This window comes from Bombina bombina, chromosome 2, assembly GCF_027579735.1.
Source record: "Bombina bombina isolate aBomBom1 chromosome 2, aBomBom1.pri, whole genome shotgun sequence".
Taxonomy (NCBI): Eukaryota; Metazoa; Chordata; class Amphibia; order Anura; family Bombinatoridae; genus Bombina; species Bombina bombina.
The window spans coordinates 263,764,468-263,780,048 of NC_069500.1; the positions used below are offsets into that span (position 1 = coordinate 263,764,468).

The 15,581-nt window shown below is 37.3% G+C and overlaps 1 protein-coding gene across 3 annotated transcripts in view; it reads right to left on the reverse strand.

Annotated features, from left to right (window-relative positions):
• Positions 1 to 15,186, reverse strand: part of PJA2 (praja ring finger ubiquitin ligase 2) — a gene marked incomplete at its 3' end in the record, with an annotated part of 143,254 nt that extends 128,068 nt beyond the window's left edge. The window contains 1 exon segment of one of the 3 annotated variants that reach the window (XM_053701532.1): positions 15,088 to 15,186. 3 annotated transcript variants of the gene reach the window in all.
• Between the last annotated feature and the right edge of the window lie 395 nt (positions 15,187 to 15,581).

Consider the following 15,581-nt stretch of genomic DNA (forward strand, 5'->3'; position numbering starts at 1 on the left):
TTCCTAATACCAGTCAATATTGGCACAAAACCTTCAGGCTTCTGCTAGAAAGCTGAACAACAACCCAAAGCATACAATCCAAATCAACAAAGGAATAGCTTCACCAGAAGAAGATTCAACTTTTGGAATGGCCCAGCTAGAGCCCAGACCTGAATATGATCGAAAATCTGTGGGGTGATCTGAGGACTGTGCACAGGAGATGCCCTCGCAATCTGACAGATTTGAAGTGTTTTTGCAAAGAAGAGTGGGCAAATCTTGCCAAGTCAAGATACGCTATGCTGATAGACTCATGCCCAAAAAGACTGAGTGCTGTAATAAAATCAAAAGGTGATTCAACAAAGCATTAGTTTATGCAACAATATTATTTTATTTTTACGTCCCTCCACCTAAAAAATTTCAGTTTGTTTTTCAATTGAGTTGTTCAGTTTATATATCCCATTAAAGGTGGAAAAAGTTCTGAAATGATTTATATTTGTCTCATTTTTTACACCCCAGAAACCTGACATTTTAGCAGGTACATATATATATATATATATATATATATATACACAAACAGAAGCAGGGAACCAGCACTCTCTTTTTATCATCCAGCTGCCGGGGTGCGCTTGCAAGCAATCAAATATCAGCAAAATAAAGCAGGCACTCTCCGTTTTAACTTAATCGTTTAATGGTAAACGTTTTCGGGGTCTCCCCCGTCCTCAGACCACTTACAGACCTTCAATAACACACATCTTAAATAACTACTTACCCTCACCGTGACAAATCGCCATCAGCCTCCCAGCTCCCGTGTAGCGCAACTGCGCATGCGCGCCCGGAACTAAGGAGAGCCGACAGGGACCAACTACCAAACACCAAAAGCAAAAGTGAAAATCCACATCACGCAGAATAATGCAGCAGTACAGACAACTAACTAAAAATAGTACTGTGATGTATACTGATATTACTACCCTATACTAGGCATACTGTAATATACACAAATCTGCCCCCCAAGCTTTATTCAAACGTTACACCTTCAAATGTTTAACATCTACTGATATCCTATATTCTAATCCATGCACAACATTATGCAAGAACATATTTCCATTTTAACATAAAGGGGATATTTTTATATTTTTATATTTACACAGAGGGGATACCAGTGCTAGATGACATTACTCTTCATGTATTAAACTCATGCCCCCAAGTGGACCACTAGCACAATACCTCTTTCACAGACTCAAAGGCATTAGACCCATGTGAATGTTACTTTACCACAGAGCACCCCACACCATATCCTCTTTAATATTTGATAGGCATCCTCAGTTACACGGATGCTTAACTATAAGTGGGGAACCCAGCCGTAAAGATCATCACCTGCATTAAAATTTAACTGCATATATTCAATGCAGCCATGGACGTACCCAGTCATATTAGCTTTAGCTCTCATCTTACTATGAAGGAGGCATGCCCACATAGTAAGATGAGAGCTAAAGCTAATATGACTGGGTACGTCCATGGCTGCATTGAATATATGCAGTTAAATTTTAATGCAGGTGATGATCTTTACGGCTGGGTTCCCCACTTATAGTTAAGCATCCGTGTAACTGAGGATGCCTATCAAATATTAAAGAGGATATGGTGTGGGGTGCTCTGTGGTAAAGTAACATTCACATGGGTCTAATGCCTTTGAGTCTGTGAAAGAGGTATTGTGCTAGTGGTCCAGTTGGGGGCATGAGTTTAATACATGAAGAGTAATGTCATCTAGCACTGGTATCCCCTCTGTGTAAATATAAAAATATAAAAATATCCCCTTTATGTTAAAATGGAAATATGTTCTTGCATAATGTTGTGCATGGATTAGAATATAGGATATCAGTAGATGTTAAACATTTGAAGGTGTAACGTTTGAATAAAGCTTGGGGGGCAGATTTGTGTATATTACAGTATGCCTAGTATAGGGTAGTAATATCAGTATACATCACAGTACTATTTTTAGTTAGTTGTCTGTACTGCTGCATTATTCTGCGTGATGTGGATTTTCACTTTTGCTTTTGGTGTTTGGTAGTTGGTCCCTGTCGGCTCTCCTTAGTTCCGGGCGTGCATGCGCAGTTGCGCTACACGGAAGCTGGGAGGCTGATGGCGATTTGTCACGGTGAGGGTAAGTAGTTATTTAAGATGTGTGTTATTGAAGGTCTGTAAGTGGTCTGAGGACGGGGGAGACCCCGAAAACGTTTACCATTAAACGATTAAGTTAAAACGGAGAGTGCCTGCTTTATTTTGCTGATATATATATATATATATATATATATATATATATATATATATATATATATATATATATATATATATATATATATATATATATATATATATACACACATATATATATATATATATATATATATATATATATATATATATATACACACACACACACACACATACATATATTGGCACCCCTGCATTTTTGTCAGATAATGCACCAGTTCGCCCAGATTGTATAGGTAGGACACAAAAAAGTGGAGAGAAAAAAAGCCAAATCTGACATATTCCACACAAAACTCCAAAATGAACTGGACAAAATTATTGGCACCTTCTCAAAATTGTAAGAAATAATTGCATTCCAAGTTTGTGATCAGGGATGTGCAATTCCTGTCGCCCGACGACTGGCATATGTAGTTTCTGGCATGTCTGGGTCTCCGTTAGAGGTCATGGGTCTTACAGCAGGACAATGACCCAAAGCACATGAAAAAAAGCACCCAGAAATGGTTTAAGACAAAGCGCTGGAGAGTACTGAACTGGCCAGCAATGAGTCTGCATCTCAATCCCATAGAGCACATGTTGAGAGATTTCAGCAGTTGAGAAAAGGAACCCTTCCCACCTGAGAGACCTGGAACAGTTGGCGAAAGAACAGTGGTCCAAAATTCCAGAAGAGAGATGTAAGAAACTCATTGATGGTTACAGGAAGCCATTGATTTCAGTTATTTTTTCCACGGAGTGTGCTACCAAATATTAAATTGAGGGTTCCAATTTTGTCCAGTTCATTTTTGGAGTTTTGCGTGGAATGTGTCAGATTTGCCTTTTTTTCTCCACTTTTTTGTGTCATACCAATACAAACAAAAGAAATAAACATGAGAATGCCTAAACATTTGTAATTGCAACAATTTTCTGTGCAAATTGGTGCAGAATGCAGGTGCCAATATTTTTGGGCATCACTGTATATGCACAAACGTGACGTGCGGTCACTAGAGGCAGGTGAGGCATATGGCCAAAAAATAATTTCTTTATTAATGCTTAAAAAAAAAAAATCTAGTTACATGTTGCGCAATGAAGATGCACAAGCAGGTCTGCTGCCCTCCCCATTGCACAACATGCTTGTTTCTCTGGGCTATGGGACCGCTAGAGCTACGCCACCCACTGGTGGACGATGGTTCAAGCTCATTGAGCAGCCCATAAGTGTCCATTTGAGTTTATTCGATTAGAGGCCTCTTGGGAGCCGACCCGGGGGAGCCAATCAGCTCCCGGTGCACCTGACAACAATTTACAATGTCTGAGCCCTTAGAGTGCCAAAAGCCTCACATCAGCTAAATTAGGAGCGGCGACATTGGGAGGATGGCTGCACATATGGCTGTTTGTGTGAAGGGGAAAGACTAACATTTCAACTGTAAGTTTGGCATTATATTTTTATACTACCGGATTGGTGCTGTTGTGGACTGGGCCAGGGTGGCAATGCCCCCCAGGCCGACAGCTTAAGTGTTGAAATAGGTCCGGATTGAAGGGATGTGCTAAGCCGATGCTTGCTCGCAACTCCCTAAAACATCCATGAAAGCTTTGTGCTGGCACCAGTGCAGCTCGATCCATGTATACAGTGTGTACTGTAGCTCTTGCTTTAGCTCAAGTACTGCCTCTTTCCTGACTTCTTACTCCCAAGACTATTGGAGAACGCTCCCTTATCTAGAGCACTGTCAAGATTCTAGGGATATCAAGTTTAAGGACAGTCCTGGAAACTAAACTGCAGCCGGTCAGGTGAGTGCTAGTGGTGACACTCCTTAAGGGTACAGTGAATTCCTTTAACATTTAAATGACAAAAGGAGTTTGTCCTTTAACTTATTAAAAGCACTTAAAAGTAACAAGGCATTAACACTTCAAGTACCTCCATTTCAGATACAAAACCCTGAGCAGGCACCTCTCTTTACATTGTAATGCCCTCTCTATGCCTCTCTCACAATCCCCAATCTGTCATTCTCTCACCCTTTATGCCACTTTCTCTTCATGCTACCCCACTCCTCTGTTTAACAAATTCATACACTCCTTTTCTGGGGTATCATTTCCCTAATATAGAATATCTCTAATCCTCTCCTAAATGGTTAGTGTAAATGTGTGCATGTATATATGTTTGTGTATTTCTATGCATGTGAATGTATTTGTGTGCATATGTATTTGTTTGTGCATGTGTGCGTATTTCTATGCATGTGTATATTTGTGTGCATGTGTTTGTGCATATGTGCGTATTTCTAGACATGTGTATGTGTGTATTTGTGTGTATGTGTTTGTGCATGTGTGTGTATTTGTATGCATGTGAATGTGTTTATGCAACTGTGTATGTGTGAATGTGTGTGTAATTGTGTGTATGCCTATGTGTATATTTGAGTGCAAGAGTATGTTATATGCATGTGTGTAAGTCAGTGGCAGTGCGTGTAATGTGTAAGGTCAGCAGATTGGTGCCCACTTGTCTTTACATATGACTTTCAAACCTGTGGTAATGAGGTTTAGGTAGCCACTGTAGAAGATAACTGATTTGAGCAGACGCTTCATTTAAGCATAGTGGAGAGCGTTCACTGTAAGATATGTAGTTTTCACACTAGTGCGAAATTCTCTATTTACTTATGTATAGACTGCACTTCGTCCAAATATGGGATTTCTCCACCTGTCTCAAATTCCCTTAGCTCATGCTTAGGTAAGTGTGTGTCTGTGTGTATGTGTGTGTATGTATGTATGCAGTACGTATGTATAATAGACAAGCACTGCTTTACTGCAGTAGATGATACACCTCCTTGCTTCCTATACATAAAATGGGAAATTTGTGAGACAAAGACTGTGTAATGCGTTACAATTATGTGCACAGGAATTGCCTACACTCTCTCTCTCCCCCATCCCTTTCTTTCTCTCTCCCCCTTCCCTTTCTTTCTCTCTCCCCCTTCCCTTTCTTCCTCACTTCCTCCTTTTCTTTTGCTCTCCTCCCTCCCTTTCCCTCTCCCCCTCCCTTTCTCTCTCTCCTCCCTTCCTTTCTCTCTCTCTCTCCTCCCTTTTTTTCACTCTCTCCTCCCTTTCTTTCTCTCTCTCCCCCTCCCTTTCTCTCTCTCTCTCCTCCCTTTTTTTCACTCTCTCCTCCATTTCTTTCTCTCTCTCCCCCTCCCTTTCTTTCTCTCTCTCCCCCCTCCCTTTCTTTCTCTCTCTCCCCCCTCCCTTTCTCGCTTTCTCTCTCCCCTCCCTTTCTTTCTCCCCTCCCTTTCTTTCTCCCCCTCCCTTTCTTTCTCCCCCTCCCTTTCTTTCTCCCCCTCCCTTTCTTTATCCCCCTCCCTTTCTTTATCCCCCTCCCTTTCTTTCTCCCCCTCCCTTTCTTTCTCCCCCTCCCTTTCTTTCTCTCTCCCCCTTTCTTTCTCTCTCCCCCTTTCTTTCTCTCTCCCCTTTTCTTTCTCTCTCCCCTTTTCTTTCTCTCTCCCCTTTTCTTTCTCTCTCCCCCCCCTTCCTTTCTTTCTCCCCCCTCCCTCTCATTATCTCTCTCCTCCCATCCCTATATTTCCCTCTTTCCTCCCCTCCCTTTCTTTCCCTCTCCCTCTCTCTCCTTTGAATATATTGCCTTCAATACTTGGGAAGCAGTTAATTACAGTGCTGATTGTAGCTCTGATTGCTGAAGCCTTGAAATTTGTGTCATTAGGATGATTGGAGCCTCTTACTAGCTCCTGCATTATATGTGAGTGCTGTATTTATGTGTGTCATTGTGCAACCTGCTAATTTTATCATAAATGTAAGATACCTCTATTCGCTTAATATATGTGCTTCTCGGGCGTATCATAGCCAGCGCCTCACCAATTTCTGACCTCACCGCACGTCAATGGCATACATACACAAAATGGTACAGCATCTAACTCAGAGGCCTAAGGCATAAAGAATACTTAAAGGGACATAATACTCATATGCTAAATCACTTGAAACTGATGCAGTATAACTGTAAAAAGCTGACAGGAAAATATCACCTGAGCATCTCTATGTAAAAAAGGAAGATATTTTACCTCACAATCTCCTCAGCTCACCAGAGTAAGTTCTGTGCAAAAAGTTATACTCAGCTGCTCCCAGCTGCAGGTAAAAAAATTAAAAAAAATGAAGAAATGAACAGCAGCCAATCAGCATCAGCAGTGCTGAGGTCATGAACTCTTACTGTGATCTCATGAGATTTGAATTAACTCTCATGAGATTTCATAGTAAGCTTCCTTTACCTGATTGGTGAAATAATATGAGAGTGCACGAAGCTCATCCTTTCAGTTGTCCCGGGACAGACATACTAATATGCTGCTTAGAAATCCTTTACAATGGGAGGTGGCTACTGAGGAACTTTTTTTTGACCACTGTAACACTTCTTAACAAGTCAAGAAAGGTGATCACCTGCAAGTGACCCAAGAGTACAGCAGCAGATCCTTCTTGGAATACACAAGGTAATCTAGAAAGACTAAAGCCCTGTGATTTTACGATAATGTATGCCTGTGGATACAAGTTTACCCTTTCACACACGAACAAGTTCTCAATTAAAGGGATATTAAACAGTGCTACAAAAGTAAAAACAAATATGTTAAATCAAAATACACATAAAAAGAAACAGATTGTATAAAAATAAAAGCAAACAACTAACTTGTTTTCATGAAAAATGTCTCACTGTAGCACTGCCCTCAAGGAGATAAGAGAGCAGACATCGTTTAAACTTAAGCTGCATTATGCCTCTACGGAGCATGAGCAAAACAAATAGTAAACCAGATCAAGTTATTCTAAAAGGTTTATGGCATCAAGCTAAATTAGAAACCACAGCCTCCTTGTAGGGCTATGTCAGGTAGTAATTGAAACTACACAAATGAAGTTAAAATTGAGAAATAAAAAGTAAAATAATTTTAAAATTATGAAAAATGTTTAAACTATTAAGGCACACAAAACCCAAAATGTTTCTTTCATGATTCAGATAGAGAATACAATTGTAAACAGCGTTCTCATTTTATTCTATTATTTAATTTACTTCATTCTCTTGGTATTATTTGTTGAAGAAACAAAAATGGACTACTGGGAGCTAACTGAACACATTGGGTGAGCAAATACCATGAGTCATTTGTGCAGATACCAATCAGAAGCTCCTGAGCCTACTTGGGTATCCTTTTCAACAAAGGATACCAAGAGAATGAAACAAATTAGACAACAGAATGACATGCTCTATGTTAAAGGTACATGAATCTTATTTTTTTTCATGATTCAAGTATAACCCATTGTTTAGTGCATTTTTTATTACAGCAATGAAACACTGTTTAACATCCCTCTAAGCAATGAAAGCACATCTGCATTTATTGAAGAAATTAGAGATATATATACCCAGAAAAGACAATCAGAAAATGGAGAAAGTGATACCCAAATATGGATCAGTTTTCTTCAAAAGGTAAATTGCATCCTGCCTCACGTCTATACACACCGCAAGTGGTCTTCAAAGGGACAGTTTAATCAAAAGTATTATTATTCAGATAGGGGCATGCAATTTTAAACAGCTTTCCAATTTACTTTTATCATCAAATTTGCTTTGTTCTTTTGGTATTCATTGTTGAAAGCTAAACCTAGGTAGGCTCATATGCTAATTTATAAGCCCTTCAAGGCTACCTGTTATCTGAGGCATTTTGACAGATTTTCACAGGTAGACAGCGCTAGTTCATCTGAACCATATAAATTACATTGTGCTCACTACCATGGAGTTATTTATGAGTCAGTATTGATTGGCTAAATTGCAAGTCTGTCAAAAGAACTGTAATAAGGGGGCAGTCTTCAGAGGTTTAGATACAATGTAATCACAGAGGTAAAAAGTATATGACTATAACTGTGTTGGTTACGCAAAACTATGAAATGGGAACTAAAGGGATTATCTATCTTTTTAAACAATAAAAATCTGGAGTACACTGTTCTTTAAATTAGTACAGTCTCAAGAAAAACTCCCAACAGGGATCCAGGTTTTAAAGGGACTGAACAGAGATATGAAACTCTGCACAGCTTGGTGCTGCTTTTACACAGGAAAAGGACAAATTGAGCAAAGCACAAAATGGTAAACAGGACAGTGGATCTTTAAAGGGACAGTTTACTCCCCATTAAATTGTTCATAATGATCTATTTTATCTGCTGGAGTGTATTAAATTGTTAACAAGTAGCTTGTTTACCCTTATTTTGGTATTTGAAATAGTTGATTTAGCCTGTGGTATCCCAACCTATACTGAAAGTTTCAATACTGGAGTCTGGGCTATTCACAAGCTTAAAGGGGCATGAAACCCAAAGATTTTCTTTCATGATTTAGATAGAGAATACAATTTCAAACAACTTTCTAATTTACTTCTATTAGCTAATCTGTTTCTTTCTCTTGGTATCATTTCTTGAAAGAGCAGCAATGCACTACTGATTTCTAACTGAACACATGGGTGAACCAATCACAATCAATATATATATATATGCAGGCACCAATCAACAGCTAGAACCTAGGTTCTCTGCTGCCCCTGAGCTGGCCTAGATAAACATTTCAGCAAAGGATAACAAGAGAAGGAAGCTAATTAAATAATAGAAGTAAATTGGAAAGTTGTTTAAAATGTTATTCTCTATCCGAATCATGAAAGATTTTTTTTTGGTTTCATGACCCTTTAAGTAAACACATCCAATTACAATCACAGTGGGGTGCAGGATAGTTAAGTAACACAATTTTAATTTTCTATTGTACTCTTCAAGTATTGGGGTTTGGTTTACAAACAGATATGAGATAAGGAAGCAAGTGTGTGTACACAAAGTAATAACGTAATGAGACCTGATATTGTTTGCAAGCTTAACCCATTTCAATAGGCTGTGGGTTCAAAGCACAAAAACAGCTCATTCATATCCACAAATAAACCTGAAAATGCAATTTCCACTGATATAACAAGTCACTGTAAATACATTAAGGGAAAAACTATTTTACAGAATACTGTCCCTTTAAGTGTTAGTTAAAAGCAGTATACTTTAATATACTATTATAATGCAACATTTTAAATATGGCGATGTCTGTAAATGCGTCACAACTCATCTTGGAGATGTGATATTCACAAGAAAAACAATGAGGGTTAAATATTAGAGATTCAAAAAAATACAGCAATAAGTATATCCAAACCCCAGTAAAGCCAATCGAGCTGTGAAATGTCTAAGAAGAAAAGATGTGAACCAAGACCTAGAAGAGTTGAATGACTAAAAGGCCAGAGATATCGGATACCTGAACGTTGCTGAAATTTTGGAAATGTGAACTTTAAAATTATTAGGGCTAAGTCTCAGATATCGATGACAAATTTGCAGACTGTTCATGAAAAATTATGCTGCACCATCTATAAACAAAAGGTCTGCAAAAATCTATAAGCAGGGAAAAAAAAACACCATCTTGCTTTAAACATAGTCTATATAACAATTTTGGAATAATAGAGGGAGATAAATAGTTTTCTTTGATGAATGAAATAGATCATGCAACCACTTTACAATTTACTTCTATTTTAAATTTATCTTCATTTTCTTTGTATCTTTTGTTGAAGGAGCAGCAATGCACTACAGGGAGCTAGCTAAACACTGGTAAGCCAATGACAAGAGGCATATATGTGTAGCCATCAATCAGCAGCTAGCTTTTATGAGTGCATTAAGGCTCCTAAGCCTACCTAATGATTTTCAACAGGATATCAAGATACAAAGCTAATTAGATAATACAGGTAGCCCTCAGTTTACGCCGGGGTTAGGTTCCAGAAGGAATGGTTGTAAATCGAAACCGTTGTAAATTAAAACCCAGTTTATAATGTAAATCAATGGGAAGTGAGGGAGATAGGTTCCAGGCCCCTCTCAAAATTGTCATAAATAACACCGAATACATTATTTTTAAAGCTTTGAAATTAAGACTTTAAATGCTAAGCAGCATTATAAACCTAATAAAATAATCACACAACACAGAATATATAATTAAACTAAGTTAAATGAACAAAAACATTTGCTAAACAGCATTATAAACCTAATAAAATAATTACACAACACAGACTTCACTTGCATTTTTCTGCAAACAGTTCTTTCTATGCATTCCAATCTGGACTGATTTATAGACAGGAAGATACAGGTATACCTCACTTTACAGCGCTTCACTTTACAGCGATTCGCTAATACAGCGCTCTTTGGAGCTGAAGTTCAGCCTCCAAGGATTTTGAAACAGTGCTGTAATCATTGTGAGATTGCAGGAAAAGTGACTGGCACTATTTTGTTATGCTTAGTTCACTCTGTTTACAGCATTACAGTGCAATCTGTGTCTCAGTGCTATAGTCTGGCAAATATTACTACAGTAATTGTCACAGTATTTATTGAATCGTATGAATACTGTGATGTGCTAGTGTTAAATTAAACGTAGCACTACTGCACCCCTAATATATGTTAGTTCAAACATTTTTTAAAGTCTTTAAACACACTGGCAAGTGAATAAAAAGTTAAAACTGCCTTGTTTCACTTTAAGGCGGTTTTCACTTTACAGCGGGGCTCCGGTCCCTAACCCGCTGTATGAGCGGGGTATACCTGTATTGTTCCTTTGAAATCTGCTCGATAGCTCAGGTCTGGTTAAACTGATTAATTTCAGCTTGCTTGGCTTTGCTGCAACACAAGCGGACAGCTCCACCTACTGGCTATTTTAATAAATGCACTGCTTCTTAATGCTTTTCAATAGCAGTCACGTGACTAAAAAAAAAGGTTGTTATTCTGAAACGGTGTAAATTGAACCGTTGTAAAATAAGGGCCACATGTAGAAGTAAATTAGAAATTGTGTAAAGGGACATACAACCCATATTTTTTTCTTATTTTAGAGCATACACTTTTAAACTACTTACATCTATTATTAATTTTGCTTAAAGTGAAGGTAAAGTTAAGCCAACTCGTTAACGTCATCGTATAGATATTGTAAAATTAGGCCTACTTTAATTCATCAATTTTTTAACATTTTAATATTTTGTGCTGTTTTTTACCTTTTAAACAGTCCGCCATTTTGTGTAAATGATTGACAGGCAAGTCATATTCAATCCTCCAATGCTCTTCCCCCCCCCCCAGGCCTTCAGCCCATTATCTGAAACGTCATGCGAGTGTTAAGCGCATACGTTAAAGCCGTAATAGTGCTGTTTATTCAACATGCTCGTTCACTAGACGAGCATGCTATCTAGGCACTATAGTAAAAAAATTGTTTCAAAATACAATTGCACATCGATCGCGTTACTAGTAAGTAGCAAAGCTGTATTCAATAGCAAATTTTCAAACTCGAATGCCAAATAAGTCTACTATTTCATTTTAACAATTGATCAGTCAACAAAATGTAAAATGTTATGCTAACAATGTATTATTTATACACTAATTTCAAATCGGATTCGTTGAATTAGTTTTTAGAGATCGACTAAGATTATGATGTCTATGCCCAATAGAATTATATTAAAAAGATACTATCTGCTATAAACAAACAATATCGATATAGTTAGATTTCTGTTTATTGTAAATGTAATATATTCTAATAACCAAATATGAAATCTTTATTATTTTTTTATGAAATTAATTTTCTGCAGCTCTCGAGGATAGAATAGTATTCAATGAATGTAGTTATTCATTCAGTAAATATGTGTCATTTACGATATTGCAGTTTGACACATGCGCTGTTTTAATCACGATCGTGAACGCGCTTTAGAGGGACGTAGAGGAGGACGTAGACGTCACTCCAGGAGAACAAGGAAGTTAAGTTGGGGAGGAGTCGGCAGTGTAACGGTAGAAATGTTATAATATATATATTTTATTAACAAAAGGTATTATATATAAAAACTTAGCGACTACATTAAGGTACTATTTATTAATGCATTGCGGTCATCAGTAACTGTAAACTTTATGTTCACTTTAATTCTTTCGGTATCCTTAATTGAAGGAGGAGACAATGAACTACTGTGAGAAGAGTGGATTTGTTTTAAATCAAATTGATTTAAATCACTAGTCAGATCGATTTAAATAAATTTAGAATAAGCAGTTTTCAGATTATTTTTCCAGTTATATCAGACCATTACTGATAATGGTCCTTGCTAAACTCAGCGTCTCCGGCCGCCCACAGCACAGCGCTCTTTTACCAATGAGGTGACGTTTGCACCTCTAAACCAATAGCTGTGCTAGTATACAGAACACTGTCATCTGACACACACGGCTATTGGTTTAGAGGTGCAAACGTCACCTCATTGAAGAAGAGCACTGTGTTGTTGGCGGCTGGAGACGCTGAGTTTAACAAGGTGTAGCAGCACAGTCAGGGTGAGTTTAGCACCTTTTTTTAATAATTGATCACTTAAACTGAAATGTATTTTTAGTGATGGTAAATCCTAGCGTTTGTTAAACGCTAGGATTTACCATCAATCAACCCTGTATGTTAATGTTATAACATTTTTCTATGAAGAATGGGCAGGTTATTTCTGCAAACCCAAATTCACAGTTTTGAGAACTTCAAATATAATATATGTGATATTGTATTCAAGATAAAAAAAGTTGTACAAAAATAATCTGACAGAAACCTTGGGGAGAGCATGACATTGTGAATGAATGAATAAATAGTTCATTGAATAAATTTCCAAACAAAAAAAAAAAAAAACACATTACAGCCATGAATATACAGCATCTTGCTATATAATTAAAAGCTAATCTATATTTTAGGATGAATAACTTTTAGATTATAATGTATCTTAAATAGAAACTATCTTTAAAATGATTTTTCCTCAAAAAAGCATTTTATTTAAAAAATATTCTATTTAAAGTGATGGTAAACTCAGAACGATTGCTCAATCAAATCAGATTTCAAATAAAAAAATAATATTAGTTTCATTCATCAAACACTTACTTTTGCATTATAACGTTTTTTTTTTTCTTTTCTAACTGCTACTATTCTAATGATCGCTCCGGCAGCCCCAACATTTACATTTTTTTTTTTTTTTTTGGGGGGGGGGCTTATTTTCCTTCAGCCAATCATTGGAATAAAAAAAAAAAGAATATTCTTCAGCGCAAGCGTTCATAATGTCATGCCATGGTTTAACTAATGTTAAGAATGACGTTATGAACACTTGCGCAGAAGAATTTTTTATTTTTTTTGATGAATGAAACTAATATTTTTTTATTTGAAATCCGATTTGATTGAGCAATTGTTCTGAGTTTACCATCACTTTAAATAAAAACATATCAGGATTTAAATAAAAAAAAGATTTTTTTTAAATCTTTTAAAAATCATTGATTTGTATCCATCATGACTGGGAGCTAAACACACAGGTAAGACAATGAAAAGAGGCATATATGTGCAGCCACCAATCAGCTAGCTCCTGAGCCTATGTATGCTTTTCAACAAAGGATACCAAGGGAACTTAAATTAAATAATAGAAGTAAATTGAAAAGTTGTTTAAATTTGTATTGATTTCATGTCCCTTTAAAATGTCATGCTCCATCTAAATCGTGAAAGTTTAATTTTGACTTTAGCGTTCCTTTAATTTGTTAAGCATGTTTGGAATTGGTTGTTGGTTAGAGGGTAGCAGGAAATGCACAAGTTCCGTGAGCGCATTTTTTTTTTTATTATTTGTAATAGCAACATGTTGTTGTGAGGTCCTGAGCATTAGAATGTAAAAGCAGTGAGTGTGTGGATCTTGGTGAACTGATATATTTTTTGCCATACTTTAATATATCTAATTATATATTTATATATCAGAGAACTAAAAATATCATGTGCCTGCCTACATCATTTCTTAAAAACATAACAAATGTCAGTGCAATAGTTATTTTTGCACCATTGCTTTTATATTACTGTGAGTTTACCCCCTGGAAAGAGCTTTAAACAAATATGAACTATTTGGAGCTAGGTGAACACATCCAGTGAGCCAATGACTACAGACAAATATGTGTAATCACCAGCTAGCTACCAGTAGCGTAGGATATGTACATATATATGTTTTACAACAAAGGATAGCAAAAGAACAGAGTCAAATAAAAATATGAGTGAATTTAGAAGAATATTAAAATCACATGCTCTATCTGAATCATGCAAATATAATTTTGACTTTCTTGTCCCTTTAATTAGTCTATATATATTCTAGTTAGGTACACAAATATGTCAGTCCACAACTTAATGTGTGTGTCTAACACACCTTAACCAATTTGGGATTTATTTGCACTCCACCCTAAACTTTGTGTGATAAACTTAAATAAAAGCTGTAAAACCCCCAAGGTGACCATCTTCCCAGTTGAGAATTAATCATTTGCTTGTACCTGTGAGTAAAAGTTCCTGTGTGATTGTTCAGTGGAATATATATGTACAGTATATATTGCCTGTTTAAATTTGATCTTGCTCTCAACAAAATGATAATTAGCGCAGTTTTTTATTATTGTGGTGTGGTATGGCCCATGCAGGCATGTGGGGGAGGGGGTAAGGCCTGTGAAGCTGTGTTTGTGTCACTGTACATCGGAGCTGGTCTGGGCAGCTGTTGGTAGAATCGTGCGTGTGGTAATCTATACGAGTTGGGGTCTGAGTGTATGTGGTGATCTGATCAGTGAAGCAGTTTGAGCTAATCTTGCGATGTTCTGATCTGTCAGCTGTGTGTTTGTATCCCTGTGTGCAGTTGTGTTTGTATCACTAGGTAGGTGTGTGTTATCTATGTTACACCTGTAACTCCTCCCCCCACATTTCCTAGGCCTGCATGCAATTCCTTTACTAATGCCCCCCTCTGGTATTTTCATTGTTCCATTTACTTCACTTTTGTATTCCTGATCTCCCTCCTGCGTCTCCAGTACCTTTTGACCGGTTTCCCCGCAAAGCCCGGAATCTCCGATAGTACCAACCACACTGTCACTCCGCGTGTCACAAGACCCAAAAGCGTCACTGCAACAGCCAATCACTATCAGGATGGATGCCATGGCCAACCAGTGAAACCGGGTCAGAGGAGTGCAGACGAGGAACAAACAGCCAATCACACGACATTGCTTCCTGTTTTGTGACAGCTCCCAGCAGCAATGAGCTGTTTGCCGAGAGATAAAACTGATGTGCGCTCGGTTATACTATACTGTATTTACCTTACTAGTATAAATGTCAGATAGAGGTGTATTACTCCGACGGGGTTTCCGTGCATTACCCACCTAGATAAAAAGTATAGCAAGTGAAATTGGTACAGCATAAATCAAACAATTTTAGTAAATTTATGTTGCCGTCAGGTCGCGTACAGCAAAAGAAAATGATAATTACAATTTGATTTGTTTTTAAATGAGATAATATATATATATATATCTCT